The sequence below is a fragment of the Hordeum vulgare genome, chromosome 1H, assembly GCF_904849725.1.
Source record: "Hordeum vulgare subsp. vulgare chromosome 1H, MorexV3_pseudomolecules_assembly, whole genome shotgun sequence".
Lineage (NCBI taxonomy): Eukaryota > Viridiplantae > Streptophyta > Magnoliopsida > Poales > Poaceae > Hordeum > Hordeum vulgare.
Genome location: NC_058518.1, coordinates 59,590,522 through 59,598,760, shown reverse-complemented (window position 1 = coordinate 59,598,760; position 8,239 = coordinate 59,590,522).

Sequence of the window (8,239 nt, the reverse complement as noted above, 5' to 3'; positions counted from 1 at the left end):
GGTCGGTGGCGGTGGATATCCAGCGCAGCTCCGGGAGAAATCCTTGCTCTGGTTTCATCGGAGCCGCGACGGCAACGCCCGCGGGTGCCGCTATCTTTCTTGGAAGCGTCGTTGCGGAGGTGTGTTGTTCCCCTTCATCGGGCGCTGCCCACACCGCCACCTGCGCCCCCAGGTCCTGATCTGTGGGCCTCTCTCCTATTGATTCTTGGCGGTGCCGGCGTGGTTGCCGGGGCCCTTCCTGTGGGTGAAGCCGGTGGAGGAGATTCGGATTGGGGGAAACCCCTTGGTTGGCCCAGGTCGGCCGCGCCGACGACGACGCTCAAGGGCGCCGTTATTCTTTTTGGAGACGTCGGTATACATCTGCTCCTCTGCTCCCCTTCCTTGCCTCTCGGGTGAAAACCCTAACTCCGGTGGGCGGCGGCGGCGTCCTTGACGTCGTGACCTTCCTGAAGGCGTCGCCTTGAGGGCTGAGTGGTGGTGGGCACTGTGTGGGTCCTGAACGGATGCTGGTGGTGGGCACTGCTTCGGGGGAAACCCTAGGATCTGGTCTTCCAGATCGGATGATGGCGGTACTGCGGTGCCGTTTCTCTCTTGGGAGCATCGTTTGTGGAGCAGCGCTGGCAGACTGAGGCAGGAGGTCGAGCGGCTTCGTCTTGCACGGAATTTCGATGGAGCTGCCAAGTCATGCCTGGCCGACAGGTGCTACGCTGAGTCATGCCTGGTTGGCAGGTGCTACGCACGACAGATCTCCCGGAGTCTTCGCATATGGACGGATGAGCGCAGGGCGGTGGCGCCGTTGGGTGCCGTGGTGGCGTCGACGGATGATTGGACTGGCAAGGATGATGCGGATCTCTTTTCTGAAGATGGGTCAGTGGTTCGAGGATGATGGCGGCTGGTAAAACGTGTGCGTGAGGTGTGCGTTTTAGGTGTGCTGCACCGGCTGTTGTTCCCGATACGTTATGTGGATGGATTGGAAACAACACCGGTCTTAGATATGTGGAGTGAGAGCACTCCACATTATCGAGTTTGTAGGTGTGAGTGGTGGCTTTGGGTGGATTGATGTATACTCTTGTTAGACATTTCTGAATTAATTAATAAGATGGCTGCATGCATCGATTGATGCAGAGGCCGGGGGTTTAACCTCCTTCTCTAAAAAAAAAAAGTCACAACTCAAACACCCGTTAACTTCTCTCCAACACCTGAGGCATGCCCTCACTATCCTCGACCTTGTGGGCAACGAAACTGGCCAAATCAAGCCAATCGGTGTTACCTAGAGCTCCAACACAAAACCAATGTTGCCTCTTTCATGACCTCAATTCTAGATCCGTTGTTGGTGTCTGTCGTAGCTCCATTGCTAGATGGACACGATATTCTTGCGATATGCATCATGGGCACAATGATATCTAGAGAGAAAATGCTGGTGTAGAATACTATGTCATGGAGGGTGGAGAAGGTTAGAATGCAACACTTGGACCGGAAGAAGGAATGATAGATAAATCAAGCGAACAGATTGGGCTGCGCAACACAGAGAAAATGTCATATTTGTTGATGTAAAGCATTTCACAAAAAAACGTTATATCACTTTCTTCTTTTGGGAAATGTTGCATCTTGCTTTTTATAGGGGAAAAATATTGCATCTTGTTTAAATGAAAGTTACAGTATGGATTAGTCTGAAGCGTTCTCATCAATCGTGGTTTCTTGGGCTTGTTAGACCACCGTGACTGGTCCAATATGAGTCCACAATGAGCTCACTAAAGGAATGCGCACATTGAGGGGGTGCCCCTATGACTCGCTGTAAGCTAGACAGAGGAAAGCCTCGCGCCGGCGGAGCTCCATATGGTTGGCCGAGCCGCGCAGGAGGCCACAACCTCCTTTTTCTATTTTCTTATGTTTTATGTTTATGTTTTTGCTTTCTATTTTCACTTTTATTTATACTTTAAAATATTATAAATATATATATTAGAAAAATATATTATAATTTGTTTTGAAAAATGTTGATCAAGCATTTGAAAAATGTTGAATGTGTATAGAGAAAATGTTTATCTCGTATATGTAAAATATATAAAAAAATAATCATGTATTCAAAAAATGTTAATCAAGCATTTGAATCGTTTTAATCAAGTATTTGCAAAATGTTAAATGTGCATAAAAAATAAATTGATCATGTATTAAAAAATGATGAAATTTGTTGATCATGTATATAAAAAGTATTAATCAAGATATCAACAAATGTTGAACAAGTATTTGAAAAATGCTAATCAAGCATTGGGAAATGCTTAATGTGTATAGACAAAATTTGACCATGTATTAAAAATGATGAAATTTGTCTACCATATATATGAAAAGGTTAATCAAGCACTTGAAAAACTGTTCAACAAGTATGTGAAAAATGTTAATAAAGCTTTCGTAAATATTAAATATGTATAGAAAATATAACCATGTATTAAAAAACTAGATGATGCCCCGGGGCGTTGCCGCGGGAAACTTGCTAAAATAATGCATAAAATTTGCTAAAAAATATGTATAACTAATGTGAAGAAAATGCAAGTTTAAGAAGAAGAAAATAGAATGGGTATAAAAATGAATTACCGTTAAAAGAATGTCAATGTGAATGTAAACTACACAGGTATGGTGCAAGCGACAAACACATATTTTCAAAAAGATATCTAATGCAAAAAATAAATTGTGAGTAACATGCATAAATTGATGATGTGGTGCTTGCATGCATAAAGTAATGTAAAAATAATGTAGTTTATGACTTGCATGCATGACTTGCCCTTGTGGCATTGTTGCATGTCTAGGGAAAATAGCTAGTGGGTAGTAGCTATTTAGAAATAGAAGATATGGTTATTTTTATCATGTAGATAAAAATGTTAATCAAACATTTGAAAATATGCTAAACAAGTATCTGAACAATGTTAATCTACCATTTAAAAAAAATATTTATAAAAAATGTTGATCATGTATGAAAAATAATGATTTTTCGATCATGTATAAAAATATATTAATTAAGCATTTGAGAAATGTTGAACAAGTATTTTAAAAATATAAATTAAATATTTGAAAAATGTTAAATGTGTATATAAAAATGTTGAAAATAGATTAAAAATATTTAGTTTTTATATTAATAAGGGATTTCAAAAATAAGTTCAATGTGTAAAAAAAATCTTGACCATGTATTCAAAAAATGCAAAGAAATAAAAAAAATAAGCCAGAAACAAGCAAAATATAAGATAAATAAGAAAAAAAATCAGAAAACAAAATAAAAGATCCAATGAAAGCCATGAATAGACCACAAAAATCCAAATAAACCCAAGGAAAAACCAAGAAACCGGTAAGAATCATGAAAAATGAAGAAAAACAATGGAAATATAAAGAAAGAAAATAATGAAAAGTAGATATAAAGTGAAGAAACCGATGAAAACAAAGAAAAATAAAAACAACGAAGAAAACTGTTGTGGTGTTAATGGAAGAGCCAACATATACGCCTCCCTTGTGAGGTTACCAGAAATTCAGCCCACACACGACTCGAACTCTGGTTGTTGGGTGCACCACTGTAACACCAGCCATTAGGCTACTTTGGACTCTACTCTCAACCTTTATTGTAATGGTTCTCGTCAGTTAATCAATAAGGAGAAATCCTCATTATTTTTTGGTCGTGGTTGTCCGGAGGGTGTCAAACAAAGGGTGAAGACGAGGCTGGGTATTTCGAATGAAGCATTCAATGATACATATCTTGGTATGCCTACTGAAGTGGGCAAATCACCTACTAGCACCTTCAAATTCTTGATTGATCGTGCTTGGCGCAATATTTTTGGGTGGTCTGATTGTCCCGTATCTAGAGCTGGTAAGGAAGCTTTGTTGAAATTTGTTATACAGGCTATTCCGACTCACATCATGAGTTGCTTCCAACTTCCTGTGGACACGTGTGAAACTTTTAGACAAATTATGACTGATGAGTGGTGGGGTAGAGAGGGTGGCAAAAAGGAAATTCATTGGAGATGATGGGATTGGTTGTCAGCACCTAAGGCTCTTGGCGGCATGGGATTCCGTGATATGGCCATCTTCAGTCTAGCCATGTTGGCCAAGCAAGAATGACGGCTTCTCACGGATCCGTCTTCCTTGTGTGCTTGTGTGTTAAAGGCCCGGTATTTCCCTCATACTAATTTTTGGAATGCTCATGCTCCTAGATCGACATCAGCTACTTGGAGGAGTATTCTGGCTGGTCGTGAACTTTTGAAACGTGGAGTCATATGGAGAATTGGTGATGGCAAGCATGTTAATATTCTGTCTGACCATTGGATTCCTTCACTTCCGCCTTATGTTCTTCAACCTACCTCGCCTATTCCTGCAGATGCGAATGTTCATTGTCTTCTTGATGAGGAAATTGGTTGTTGGAATGAAGATACTGTACGTGCTTTCTTTGATGATCATGTGGCTTCTGAGATTCTTCGTATCCCTATTAGCAGACATGGAGGGGATGATTTTGCTTGCTGGCCATTTACTTGTTTTGGTGAATATGTTGTATGTTCTGCATATAACATGGCTAGGTCAGAAAAGTTTGTATTGTCTCGTTGCAAGCATGGATATGGCCACAACTCAGATAGATCTAGTGAGGAGATGTTTTGGAAGTCAATCTGGAAAGTGAAGGCACCTAACAAAATGAAGATTACTTTGTGGCGTTTTGCTCAAGATTGTCTTCCTTCTGGTGTTCAGCTTGCACGATGCCGTCCCTGATTCCGAGTTTTGTTATTTTTGTGGATGTCCTGAAACTGTTGAACATGCAATGCTCTTCTGCCCGCACACGAAGGACGTGTAGGAGATTATTAAATATACGCATGGCATCAATTTGCAACCATGTGCTTTCATGTCATCAAAATTATGGCTGTATGATTTTATGTCAAGATCTTCTGACTATGAGGCTACAGTTCTTATAGTGACATTCTGGCATATTTGGGAGGCTCGCACCTATGCTAGAAACAGGGCCGGTCCTGAGATTTTCACGGACCCGGGGCGAAAACTAATATGGAGGCCCCCAGCATCTCATATATATGTACGGATATATTAATATAAAAGGTTGAGATTGCTAAGTGGACCTCCCTGGTATATGTATGTATGTAGTAACCGTTCAAAATGTATGTATGTATAGTATTATAATGCACATCAATTTAGAACGTATAATGCACATCAATTTAAAACATAATATTCAATGCACTAAAATAATTTCTACAAAACATCTTAATGTTGATTCAAAGAACAAGTAGTATCATAAACAATTACTTGATTCTTAACATCATTAGTTGGTTCGTCCACTGGGAATTACCGCCAACTCTTCGAAGTCCCTGTATCACTCTTGAAAAAAATTATCCATAGTTCCTCTCTGTAATTATATTAACTCATCTACAAGTCTATTTTCCTTTTTCTTGCTTATTACCAAATCGATACTTTCCAGATGATATAATATCAGGTAGTGCTGAAAGACAACAATTACAAATCTGTTGAGCTAAAATAATATAATTGCCAACGTGCATGTAGTGAAAATGGTAGTGATTTAATGATTAATAGTATACATTGGAGATCCAGCCGTTGAAGCAGATAGGGCTGATTGGTGAACCGGTGGATAAACTACCTGATACACATATCATCGGATGAAGGAGCTTTGTGGCAGAAAAACAGAAGGAGTCCTGAAGCGATCAGATCAGAAGTGAGAAGAAACTGCAAAGCCGGAGCACTAGATCAGGAGCAGCAAGCCAGCGACCTCACCAATGATCTTCTTCCCGGCAGGCCATCTGAACGTCTTGAAGACTTGTTTCTGCGTGACATCATAGATTGGTAGCTGCCGCAATCCGTTGGATCCGCTTGCGGCCTCGCTTGAGTCGCATTTGTTCTCTGGCGGCGGCCGCGTAAGGCGTGACTTGCACCGTTGGGAGGGAAGGACCACGATCTCGGATGAAAAACAATAGAAGTTATCTCCTCTACTCACACATCGCAGCAGCAGGCCTTGGGCCTCACGCCTGTAGGGAGCATACCTGGGACGGGCCCCTAGAGTTTGGGCCCCGGGGCGGCCGCCCCCTGCCCCCCTCAGGGTCGGCCCTGGCTAGAAATAATCCAGATGCCCCCCATCCCCGTTGCACAACTGAGAAGACTAGTAAGTTGCCTGTGCGTTGCTACGTGTAAAAAATATGTATACAAAATATATTACTAAAAGTTCATCATATTTTGTGAAACTCTCACAACGTAATTAAAGATTTTGTTTCCCTTTGTTGCAAGTCTCCTCCATGGCTATTTTTACATTATATTTAGCCCACATTTGCAGTCTCCGTCTTCCCACTCGCAGTCCAGTCAGTGTCGGGCTGCTTTGGCACCGTGGTGGTGCTTCGGCCATTCAGGCGGCGGCGGCTGGATCCTTTGATCTAGTCTCCAGCAGAGAAGGCGGCGACCCGTGCACAAGAAGCTGGATGGAGTTCTTCGAACAGATTTGGGTGAAAACCTGCTCTTGGCTATATGCCAAGGCCGGCGATGGCGACGCTCTACGACGTCGTTCCCTTCTTGAAGGCATCGCCGAGGATAAGTTCTAGACTACTATCTGCTACCTTCGGGGGAAACCCTAGATCGATAGATCAGAAGACGGTGGCGCGCTTGTGTCGTCTCCCCCTTGGGGGCGTCATTCTTGGAGGTGTACATGGGTTCGGGGGACCAGTGGATGTTTTCTTTGGTGGAGCGGTGCTTCATCCTACACATTGAAGGCGACGGATCTCGATGGCGTGGCGCCCTGGTGATTAGGCGTCTGATGTGCGAGGATGGACTCGCGTAGGAGGGCGACGTTGTCTGGCGTCGTGATGGCGTCGACGACTGTTAGACCGGGCAAGGTGGATGCGTCAGTACAGTTCTGAAGATGGATTGATCGCAGTTGGCGGCGGTGACCTCTGAGTGTGCGCCGGACCGGTGGGTGCCCCATACCCGGCAGGTGGCTTGGTTGGGGCATCAGGTCTTAGATGTTAGGTTTGGCTGCGAGATATGTTTGATATTAGGCCAGACTATCAGCATCCCTTCATCCACTGTATAGAAGCAACGACATATGGTGTCTAGACGGTGGCTTCAGTCTTACTGATGTATTATTTTGTAAGGTCTTCATAAATAATTAATAAAATGGCTGCATGCATCGCTCAAATGCAGAGGTCGGGGGTCTTCCTCCTTTTCTAAAAAAAAGTCTAAACGCTTTTATATTAACTAGTTAATTGCCCGTGCGTTACTACGGGAGCCAATATTTTTGCAACACAACCGAGATTATATTGAGAAAACATGATGAGTTGAGATCATCAAAACATCTATCCGATCTTACAAACATGATATTTTGAGCAACATTAAGATAAATACGCATCAATTACACATATCAGAATGAAAGCAAGCATGAATCAAGTATAGTAAACACGAAGTTCAAATTAAAGGAAGCATGTTCACATCATGATGGCTAAGTTCACCACAAGTCTCTATTGCAAATTATTTTCCTATGATATGGCTCAAATACCCCCATACACTTGCAGGAATCACAAATCATAGGGGATTCCTGTCATATGTGAGCAGGTTGATTCCCATCATATGTCATATAGGGGATTCCTCAATAATGTGTGTTCATTCCATGCATATGTCAAATATATGCATATCTCTAAGATTTGTACTAAAAAAATCTCACAACAACAAACAAACTGTACCAGTTCAAAATAAAATGGCAACCTTTTGTCCTCTTTAACCAATCAATTCTCCCATCTAAGCATGAAGGAAGTAGTAGTGCATTATGATCACACGACTTCTTATCCAGTTAGAAAGATAGTCAATACTTCCACCACAACAAACTCAACATTCTCAAATATAAATTATCATAGAAATTGCTTGGTATTTAGATGCTTATTTGCTCAATCGTTACTTCAAACCTTACATATGCTAGCAACTAAGATTTCTGGAAATTGAAACCTCCCCATGGTCCGGCTCCAGCAGAGTACCGGCTCGCCTCCTTGTTCTCGTGTTGCGTAGCCTTTCTCTGTCGAGGTGGCAGCATCGTCATGATGGCCTCCTCCAAGCTCCCCTTCTCATCACAGTCAGCTCAAGAATTTTTTTGAAAAGGAATGTTTTTGTTTATAGATGACAACTACATCATCAATATTTAGACATACAAAACCAACAATGAAGAATTTTGTAACAACTACTTGTTTTATGTGGGTATATATAAGCTCCCACATTT